The sequence below is a fragment of the Macaca mulatta genome, chromosome 13 (genome assembly GCF_049350105.2).
Source record: "Macaca mulatta isolate MMU2019108-1 chromosome 13, T2T-MMU8v2.0, whole genome shotgun sequence".
NCBI lineage: Eukaryota > Metazoa > Chordata > Mammalia > Primates > Cercopithecidae > Macaca > Macaca mulatta.
This window is the reverse complement of record NC_133418.1, coordinates 17,556,392-17,565,996: the sequence shown is the minus strand read 5'-3', so window position 1 is coordinate 17,565,996 and position 9,605 is coordinate 17,556,392. Positions and strand designations below refer to the sequence as shown.

Here is a 9,605-nt window from a genome sequence, read left to right as displayed (position 1 = left end):
CCCCGACTGCTTGTTACAGGCTGTTTATATAGGCAAATACAAGTTCAAACACAGCTTAGGGCGCGAAATTCAAACAAAGCTTTAGGCGCGTGGTAATTGGGTCTGTCTATGGCCTGAGCAAGTTGTCTTATGCTAATTGGTTAGAGCAGGACCTTATGAGGTTTTTTCTTGGAGTTGCTGATTCCGGGAACTTCGAGGCAGGGTGGGACCCCCGGAATTGGCAGGGTGGGACCCCATGAGGTTGTTTCCCGGAATTGGCAGGGTGGGACCCTATCAGGGTGGGACCTTATTGAGGCAGGGTGGGACCCTATCCAGAGCCACCTGGTGTTAATTTTTTCTATATGAGGCCTATTTTCTAAATTTTATGAGGCCTAGTTTCAGGTGTCATGAACAGTGAAGTAAGCCACGTGCCTAAGCTTTGATTGACATGAAGGAATGTAGAGGCTGCTGAAATCCTGGTCATTTTAGAGCAAAGTATTTTATTAACAGTTTTCTGACAGAAAGAAATCGTTAAAAAATTGATCCCTGTTGAGGTAGAAGGATCTCGTCCTCATGCTTCTCAGTTCTTTCCAGAATCAGCTTCCAGTTCAGCTGCACAACAGGTTCTGCTGGTGGCTGGAGCAGCCCAGGCAGGTGCTGTTGGGTCTGAGTTCACACTGGTGCCTGTGTGGTCTCCAGTTATGGTGTGGGCTGTGGGGTCTGAGTTCACAGCATTGCCCATGTGGTCTCCAGTTACGATGCTGGCCGTGGAGTCTGAGTTCACACTGGTGCCTGCGTTTAGAACGTGAGGTTGACGTTACTGTGGTAAGGGGTATCCTACACGTCATAATTCCTAGTCAATATCGGGTATTTAGTTAAAATAGAGTCAAGTATAGAGAGGCATTGGCCGCTCTGGCGAAAGGGCAAGGCACGGTGCTTTAGGTCCAGGTCCCCAATATCAACTATGAAAATAAAACGTTGTCAACTCCAATTGCAGCCCTGTCCTCAGCGGGTCATTGTTTATGCTAACAATTATAAACAGCGTGAACTTGCTGTCCTGAGAGGCAACACACCCTCCATTCTCTCTGCAGTGCAGCTGCCTTGGTGGATGGAACATGCCCCTCCTCCCTCCCTCCACCCTCCTCTCTCCTTCCCTCCCTCCTCCTCTCTCCCTCCCTCCCCCCTCTCCTCTCCCTCCCTCCCCCCTCTCCTCTCCCTCTCTCCTTTCCTCTCCCTCCCTCCTGCCTCCTCTCTCCCTCCCTCGCCCTCCTCTCTCCCTCTCTCCCCACTCCTCTCTCCCTCCTTCCCCCCTCCTTCTTCCTGTTTTCTCTCACCATTCTCCCTCCACCTTCTCTCCTGGGTGAAGGGCAGAAGAGAAGAGACCTCCGGAATCTTGTGCTTCATCCGAGCAGCTTGGGGGCAGCATCAACAGCTGCAATTTGGCTGCCCCAGCAGCTGCCTCAGGGCAGCCTTTCTAATGGGAGTCCTGGAATCATGTCTTTCCTTAATGTGCCCTAAAGGCTGGAGGACATGAAGTGAAACAATGCTCCATGCTCAGTCCTGTGATTTTGTGTATTTATTGGACTTACTTTGAAATTAAACTAAATGATACTCAAAGTACAGCATGAGAAAAATGAAAAAACAGGCTATGGTGTTTGAAAAACAAACAAAACCGTTTGGTTTTATTGGGGTCCGTGAGGGGGGTGGTGGAGAATGAAAGAACACACAAAAGACAAAGACACACAGAGAACATGGCGGCCGCGGTCAGAGCCTCCGCCTCACTTTATTTATACTCCATAAACCCCACCTCAGCAGAAAGAATGCAATGCAAAACAAACTTTCTTTTCCCAGATGTAACCTTCTACTCAGTTCTGTGTTTCTATGCTCTTCCTTATCTGCCCGCCTTCTTGGCGCCTACGGGAGTTCATTAAAAGTTCAATTGGAGATACTGTCCTTGAGCCCTATCTATTCTCAGCATACTGTTTTCAAAGGCCCCTGCATTTCCCCCCTTTTTTTTTGTTTTGCCTCAATCCTAAAAAGGTAGCCCATATTTGTTCTTGTGTTTTCTTTTGTTTTTGGAGGCGACGGAGGGAGCATCAATCACCAAAAGAAGTAGACCCAATCCAAGTGCCCAAAGCAACATACTTCCAGAGATTGTAGAAATCCATGTCTTCTTCTGGGTCCATGGGTTAAAGGCAGCAAGGCACTGACCCAGCTCCTGAAGGGTTACAGTTCCGGACAACACATGTAATTGTTGTTGAAATGCTTCGGAAATGTTCTGAGTGAGCTCTTGGATGTCCAAACTAATATTTTTATGGCCTATTAATAATTTTTGGATTACGGTCCAATTTTGAGAGATGTTAAAAAGCACGGGTGTTACACAAAATTGAGTGGAGTTCCAATCACATTGTAATGTTATCAAGTACTGAGGACAGTGAGCTGATCTCCAAGCCATGTCAAGGCTTGTTCCATGTTGTCCAATCTTTCAGCAAGTTGAGAATCAATGTTTCGTTGTTGAAGCCATAACCAGTGAGATTGTTCATGCCATTGCTGCACAAATTCAGCATTTTGTATGCTTTGACGAAGAGCGAGCCCTGCTATGGCCGCAGTGGAGACAATGGCGACAAGGCTCATCACCGAGGCAATTATAAGTCCAAGGGCATGGAGGGTTCGCTGGAGAGAAGTCCAAATATAAGTCTCAAGAGGTGATGCCCCCCACGGTCACGTAAGGTTAACAGGTAGCCAAATTTCCTTACGATCCCTGAGGGTATAAATATCCTCAGTGAAGTTGTGCCACCAGGAATGATTGAGGCAAGACAAAATTGTACACGTATCTGTACAATTAACAATCCCCGTATCATTATCCCATGTCAAATTCCCTGCTAATAATAGGTAGGGCTTACGGACACAAGCAATAATATATCAGGATGTATTTCAGTATAACTGAATATGAAAGGAGTTATTCGGGTTAGAAAGATTAAGGGGCATATTCCCCACAAAAGTGCTAATGGCATCGCCTGCAGCTAACAACTTCCAAAAATAACTCTGTACTTCAGGCCTCCTTCATGCCATACCAAGGTTTCATTACTGTTAGCAGCAATACTTTTATTTACCCAGTGTCATTTCAAAGGTATGTGACTAAATTTTGTTTGAAAATCACCGTGCACACTTCAATCAGTTATTTGCATCCCATTGTATTCTAATAAAATCCGGGGTTTAGTTCCCCGACATTGTTGTCACTCAAGCACCTCAATATTAGGAGAAACCTCTAGAATAGGACAAAAAAGTAAAGAACTAGGAATAGTTTCATTACTATATACGGTATGATTATATTAAAAACTTCTAGTTACAATAATAACAGTATTAGCAGCCACATGACTATGATTATAACCAACAGCCCAGGCTTCATGCGATCTTCGGAGACAATGAGAACTATTTCCCATACATATTGGAACTCCTTCCACTCCAAATTGATATGTGTTGTTTATAATTCCCGTTTCCCGTTCTATATTGTCTTTGTCTATATAGGGAGACGGCATCCAAGTAGTGTCATTGGTGAAAACCTTAATTTCCGCCTCTCCCCAGGCGACTCCCTGATACAAGGGTGGAAAGGGAATATAAGTCCAATATTCATACAAAGCCTCACTAAGAGAAATAAGTCCCCCGCCGAGGCACATCCAACAAAGGAAGAAATGCATGCTGAATCCAGTTTTCTTTTCAACAGGGTTTCAATCATCTTGTAGGAAACCACTCAGGTCCGCTCCCTGTAAGGACAAGAGCATAGCCCCGTCCCTGTTTTAGAACTTGCCCTTGAACATACTTACCTTCTTCATTAGGATACCAAACCTTTAAACTGTCAGCGGGGACTATCACCGAGGGAGGTGAGGAAAGATGGGTTACGGCAGCGGAATCTTGCAATTGTCTCCATTGATTCAAAAAAATTAAGGTAAAAAGAACCTTCAAAATCTGGTTTCAAAATCTGGTTTCTGGGGGGCTCATTTCCCCCTTTTTGTTTAGTTTTAATAGTTAAGTTTTTAAAGTTAAATTTGCGCGCTCAATGATGGCTTGACCTTGACTGTTGCCCGGGATACCGGTGATATGTTGAATATTGTATTGCTGTAAGAAAACTTGTAATTTATGAGAGACGTAAGCAGGGGCATTATCAGTTTTAAGTATAAGAGGAATGCCCATGATGGCGAAACAAACTAAGAGATGAGTAATAACAGAAATGAGAAAAGGTATCAATGGTATGATGAACATTTTAATCGTCCAAAAGAAGGGACATCTCGTGGATTAACCCCAGGATGGAAGGATGGAATGCTCAAAGGAGCACAGGAAGGACAAGCTCGAATAAGAGAACGAGCTTGTTTATGAGTTAAATGAAACCATCGTTGAAGGCCAGAACTATTAGTGTGATGTAGAGTATATTTTTGTTCTGCAGCATGTAGGTGGCCGATTAAAAGCAAATCAATCTGAGTATGACCATGAACTAATGGTCCAGAAAGTTGAGAATGAGAACGAAGATGAGTGATGAATAAAGGAGCTCGACGTTGGCTCAAAGTAAAGGATAACAAAGAAAAGAATTTCTGAAGAGAAGAAGTAGCACAAAGAGGTAAAGTGGCCTGAGAAATATAAGAAGTAACATAAACGGCGTATTGAGAATCACTAACAATGTTACAACCAGTAGTAGGGAAATCAAGTAAGACCATGAGAATAGCAAACAATTCTCCCTATTGCACCGAGGGATAAGGATAAACTGTAACTCAAGATTGATGAAGCTTCTTGCCAAGAATCAGAAGTTGCAAGAAGATAAGTGATCTGACTATGAGTGAATTGAGAGATAATTAAGGAAGGATCTCCTCCCCAAAGTTGTCGACAGGGATGCCGTCCTTTGATGATCAGTTCAGCTAAACGATCGATATAAGTAGCCAAGCATTTAGATATTTTATTGGACAAAAAGATCCATTTTAGTGGTCGACTAGTTTGATGAATCATTCCTGTGGGAGAAGGTAAAGTATGAAATAAACAAAAGGAAGGGCCTTTTGAAGTTGTTCTTTAACAAGCTGGAGTTCCTGTAAAGCCAAAGGAGTTAAATGGCGTGAGTTGTCCAAGTGACTGTCTCCTTCTAGAATAGAAAAAAGATGTTATAACTGATATGTTGGTATTCCTAAAACAGGACGCATCCAATTAATGTCTCCTAGAAGCTTTTGAAAATCATTTAATGTTTTTAAATGATCACGTCGAATTTGAATTTTTTGGGGTCGAATATTTTGTGCCCCCAAGGTATAACCTAAATATTGAATAAGAAAATCCAGTTAAATTTTTTCTGTGTCAATATTAAGTGAGTAGAAAGAAAGCTGAGTTTGTAATGATACAAAAGCATCTTGCTGCTTTTCTCTGGTTTTAACTTTGTGGGATAAGGGCAGGATTAGGAAGACCAGGCTGTAAACTTTCCCTAGGTTTAATGTAAACATTTATAGTTTTAAGACAAGACAAAGACGGGAATTCCATGCAGAAATACGTGGCTGTATATTCCTCTCGGCCATTTGTTTTTTGACTTACTCTTTTAGAGTCCTAAGTATTTCTTTAAATAATGATCACTGTTTCACCTAAATAGGAGTGGTGGCTATGAGTTTAAAGGATTGTAGCCCATTTTGAACATCATATTTTTGGCAGCTGTGGAAATATGAGGAATGTTTAAAAAAGCAGCAAATTGTTGTGAAAGATCTTGTTCCCAAAAATTAATATTGATAGGAACAATATAAAAATAAAAAAAAAACACTTGACCTTGTTGACCTTTAGGACCGACACAGGTTAAAGGTTCTACGTCTTGATAAATCACAGAAGCAGCACCCAAGCCAGTGAGTATAACTGAAATTTGTCTTTTTTCCCATTGTATAGGCCGCTAATTTAAACAAATAATAGACATATTCACCCCCATATCAATTAACTCTTTTAAAACTATCCCATTAATGTGCAATGAACATAAGGGCTTTTGATTAGAAACTAAAGTTTCCCAAAAAACAGTTTTTTCTGTGCTACCAAACCCTCCCTATTGAGAATACGTTCCCCTGCCTCTAGGCGTATAAATTGTGAAACTTGTACCAAAATAAAAATTTTATTAGTAATAGCACGTCCTTTTGGCAAAGGGCCACACACTCTAATAGCTAATTTATATACTCCTCTATTAGGAGACAAAGTATAAGGCTGAGTAATAGCTAAGTCAGCAGCAGCGCTCTGCTTAGTTGCCGCATAAAGCTGAGAAACTGGGGTAAGGTGTGGGATCCTTAAGGAGGACTTGAATTTATTCCTTAATGTTGTAGGCCATTGCTCACTGAATATTGTAGTAGACTTGTATTGTAATTGTTGGGGCCCCAAGCCTGTGGGCCCCGGCTCCCGTTTCCCAGGAGAGGAGATAGTAAATTTCCACTTTTATCAGTTTTGGAACGACATTTATTTGTCCAATGTCGACCTTTACCCCAATATTTGTACACCTCTGAAGGCAGCTTTCTGCCTTGAGGGATAAAAGTGTTCAATTTTTATGACATTCTTTTCTGAAATGTCTAGGTTTACCACACTGAAAGCAAACACCTTGTTTGTTATTTCCTTTTAAGGCTTTAGACAAAGCTCCAGCAAATAATTGAGCATTATAAATAGCCCCTCCAACACTAACACAAGTTTTAATATATTTATCTAAATTGGCCCCATTGGCCTTTAACGATTTTAACAATTTTTAACAGTCAGCATAAGCATTTTTAAAAGACAATGTTTGTAACAAAATTTTTGAAGCAAGGCCAGCACCCACAATTTTGAAGACAGCATCCTGGAGACGGGCTACGAAATCTGGATATAGTTCATTTGTGCCCTGTAAAATCTTCACAGAGGAAAGGGAACATTTTCCTGTTATCTCTACCTTATTTCAGGCCCTTAAAAACAAAGTCTTGATTTGAGTAAGGGCAACATCATCTAGACCAGCCTGAGCATTAAGAGTAGCATATTGGCCCGTGCCTGTGAGTTGTTCCTCAGCGGGTCCAGGGGGATCACACATAATATTTTTCCTAGCCTGTACATGTGCCTTGTTCATTTACCAGCTGTGCAATTGTAACCACTGAGAACGATCAAGAAAAGCCTTCCCCAAAGTCTTCCAGTCTATAGGAATTATCAAATTTTCTGATGAAAAATATCAAGAAGACCAAGGATAAAAGGAGATTGAGGTCCATAGTTAGAAATGGCAGCTTTCATTTCTTTTTAAAAATTTAATTTGTAAGGCATTAAATTGGACATTATTGCCACCATTTGAAAACTGAGCATTAGGAGCAAAAGAAGCACAAATAATTGGAAACAGATCCAGCTCCTTAAATTTTTTTTTTAATTAAAAGTATATATAATATATAATAATACTCATATCCCCAAATATAAAGAATCTCAACATATTAATAAGAAAAGGCAAATAACCCAACCAAAAGTAGCAGAACAAGGAAATGACAATAAACCTATATGTCTAACATCATTACTCACTAGGAAATATGTATATTAATACCAAATTGAGAATCATTACATACACAATACAATGGTTAAAATTTAAAAACACAGAAAATATCAAGAGGTAGTTAATGTGTTAAGCAGCTCGAATACTCAACTTCTGTTTGGAGTGTAAATTGGTGGAACCTATGCACCCCTATAACATAACAATTTCCTAGCTGGGGTTATTAATACTATATTAATATTAATAGTTAATATTAATGTGCTTATTTATTAACTATCGAAATACTCATAATATTTTAACAAACAACAAGATATACATATACACTGGTTTTGACATATTAAACAGGTGTTTAGTATAAATTTAAAGTATGTCTGATGTGAATAGGGCTTCAACTTTGCCAAACAAAGGTAAAGATAAGGAAGCCGGGGGGTTGGAGGCACTGGAAAATCCTCTTTTAACAGGGCAGAAGGAAAAGAAACAGGGAAAGCTCACAAAGGTGAATTAGAAGAATGTATCTGTAATATTTGTTGAAGCATTTCCATAATACACTGCATGTCAGAATTTCCCTTAGAAAAAGGAAGAGCTGGCTTTTTCTCTTCTCCCCCTTTTGCTACCCCCACCATCCTCTGTTATCCTGGCACAAATGGGCTCCATTTCAGATTTATTTTATTTTATTTTTCCCAAATCCTCAGATACCTTTCCTCCTGTGGCTACATTACCACACTCTGAATCAGTCTCAAGTAACTCTAATGTCTGAGTGATAGAGTCACACAAGGTCCACAATTTTAAAGGCATAATATCCCCTAACTGGAGAGCTCTAAGCAGAGTTTTTACTACCTGTAACCATTCTCTGCGATTCAGCTGCACTTTAGTCTGATACTGAAACCAGTAACAATGTTGTTCTACATGGGCAAACAATCACTTCAAAGTCTTTTTCTTTCACTTCTACTCCTATAGACAGCAATAGTCCTTGAAACAGCCGTAAATATTCTGAGGCCAGAGAGATGGAATTCCCCATAATGAAAGCTTAAGAAGGTTCCCCTTAACAATATCTGGGCCTTACCCGCCCCTAGGGGGTTCCCCTTCTTGTTCTCCCCTACTCACCCGTGCTGACCCTGCTCGCTGCGCCACTTGTTGGGGTCCGTGCCGGGGGTGGTGGAGAATGAAAGAACACACAAAAGACAAAGACACACAGAGAACATGGCGGCCGCGCTCAGAGCCTCCCCCTCACTTTATTTATACTCCATAAACCCCACCTCAGCAGAAAGAATGCAATGCAAAACAAACTTTCTTTTCCCAGATGTAACCTTCTACTCAGTTCTTTGTTTCTATGCTCTTCCTTATCTGCCCGCCTTCTTGGCGCCTACGGGAGTTCATTAAAAGTTCAATTGGAGATACTGTCCTTGAGCCCTATCTATTCTCAGCATACAGTTTTCAAAGGCCCCTGCAGGTTTGTTGGTTTGTTCTTAGACCTTCACAGGCTCCTAGGTCACACGTTTCAGTTTCTCAGCGAGTGACATTCTCTGCGGAATGTCAGCCTCTTGTTTGTTGATGTCAGCCACAGCAGAAAGAAGCACTCCATAGGCCCTGTGCTCAGCACCTTGGCGTGAGCTCTTGCAATCTTCTGTTCATCCTCATCACAGCTCTGTGCAGTGGGCGTCCTCCTGATCCCGGTGGGAGGATGGAGGATGGAGGCGGAACGGTGAGTGACAGCAGGATCACATGAGGGGTCTCTCCTGAGGTAGAGAGGGGAACCGGCCCAGAATCTCAGTGCCCATTACGTCCTTCCTACTCCTCCTCTGCCTCTCTGTGACTGACTCAGGCTGCAGGGACAGCCGTGAGTATGTGCAGAGTGTGTGTGCACCCCTGGGGGTGTGTGCTCATATTGGCAGGGAGGGATGTGAGTGTGTACAGAGCGTGTGTGCACACCTGGGGATGTGTGCTGGCATTGGCAGGGACAGATGTGTACAGAGTGTGTGTGCACACCTCGGGGGTGTGTGCTGTTGGTATGGACAGACGTGAGCGTGTACAGAGGAAGTGTACACACCTGGGGGTGTGTGCTGGTGGTAGCATAGACAGACATTAGCGTGTACAGGGCATGTGTACACACCTGGGGGTGTGTGCTTATGTTGTTTTGTAA

General features: G+C 42.0%; 1 long non-coding RNA gene across 1 annotated transcript; it reads right to left on the bottom strand.

Moving 5' to 3' along the window:
• Positions 1-468: 468 nt before the first annotated feature.
• On the bottom strand, positions 469-9,179 carry LOC144333689 (uncharacterized). The gene is made up of 3 exons (XR_013402620.1): positions 8,570-9,179; positions 1,314-3,743; positions 469-771 (listed from the first exon to the last, which is right to left on the bottom strand). It is a non-coding gene; the product is annotated as an uncharacterized LOC144333689 (long non-coding RNA).
• Between the last annotated feature and the right edge of the window lie 426 nt (positions 9,180-9,605).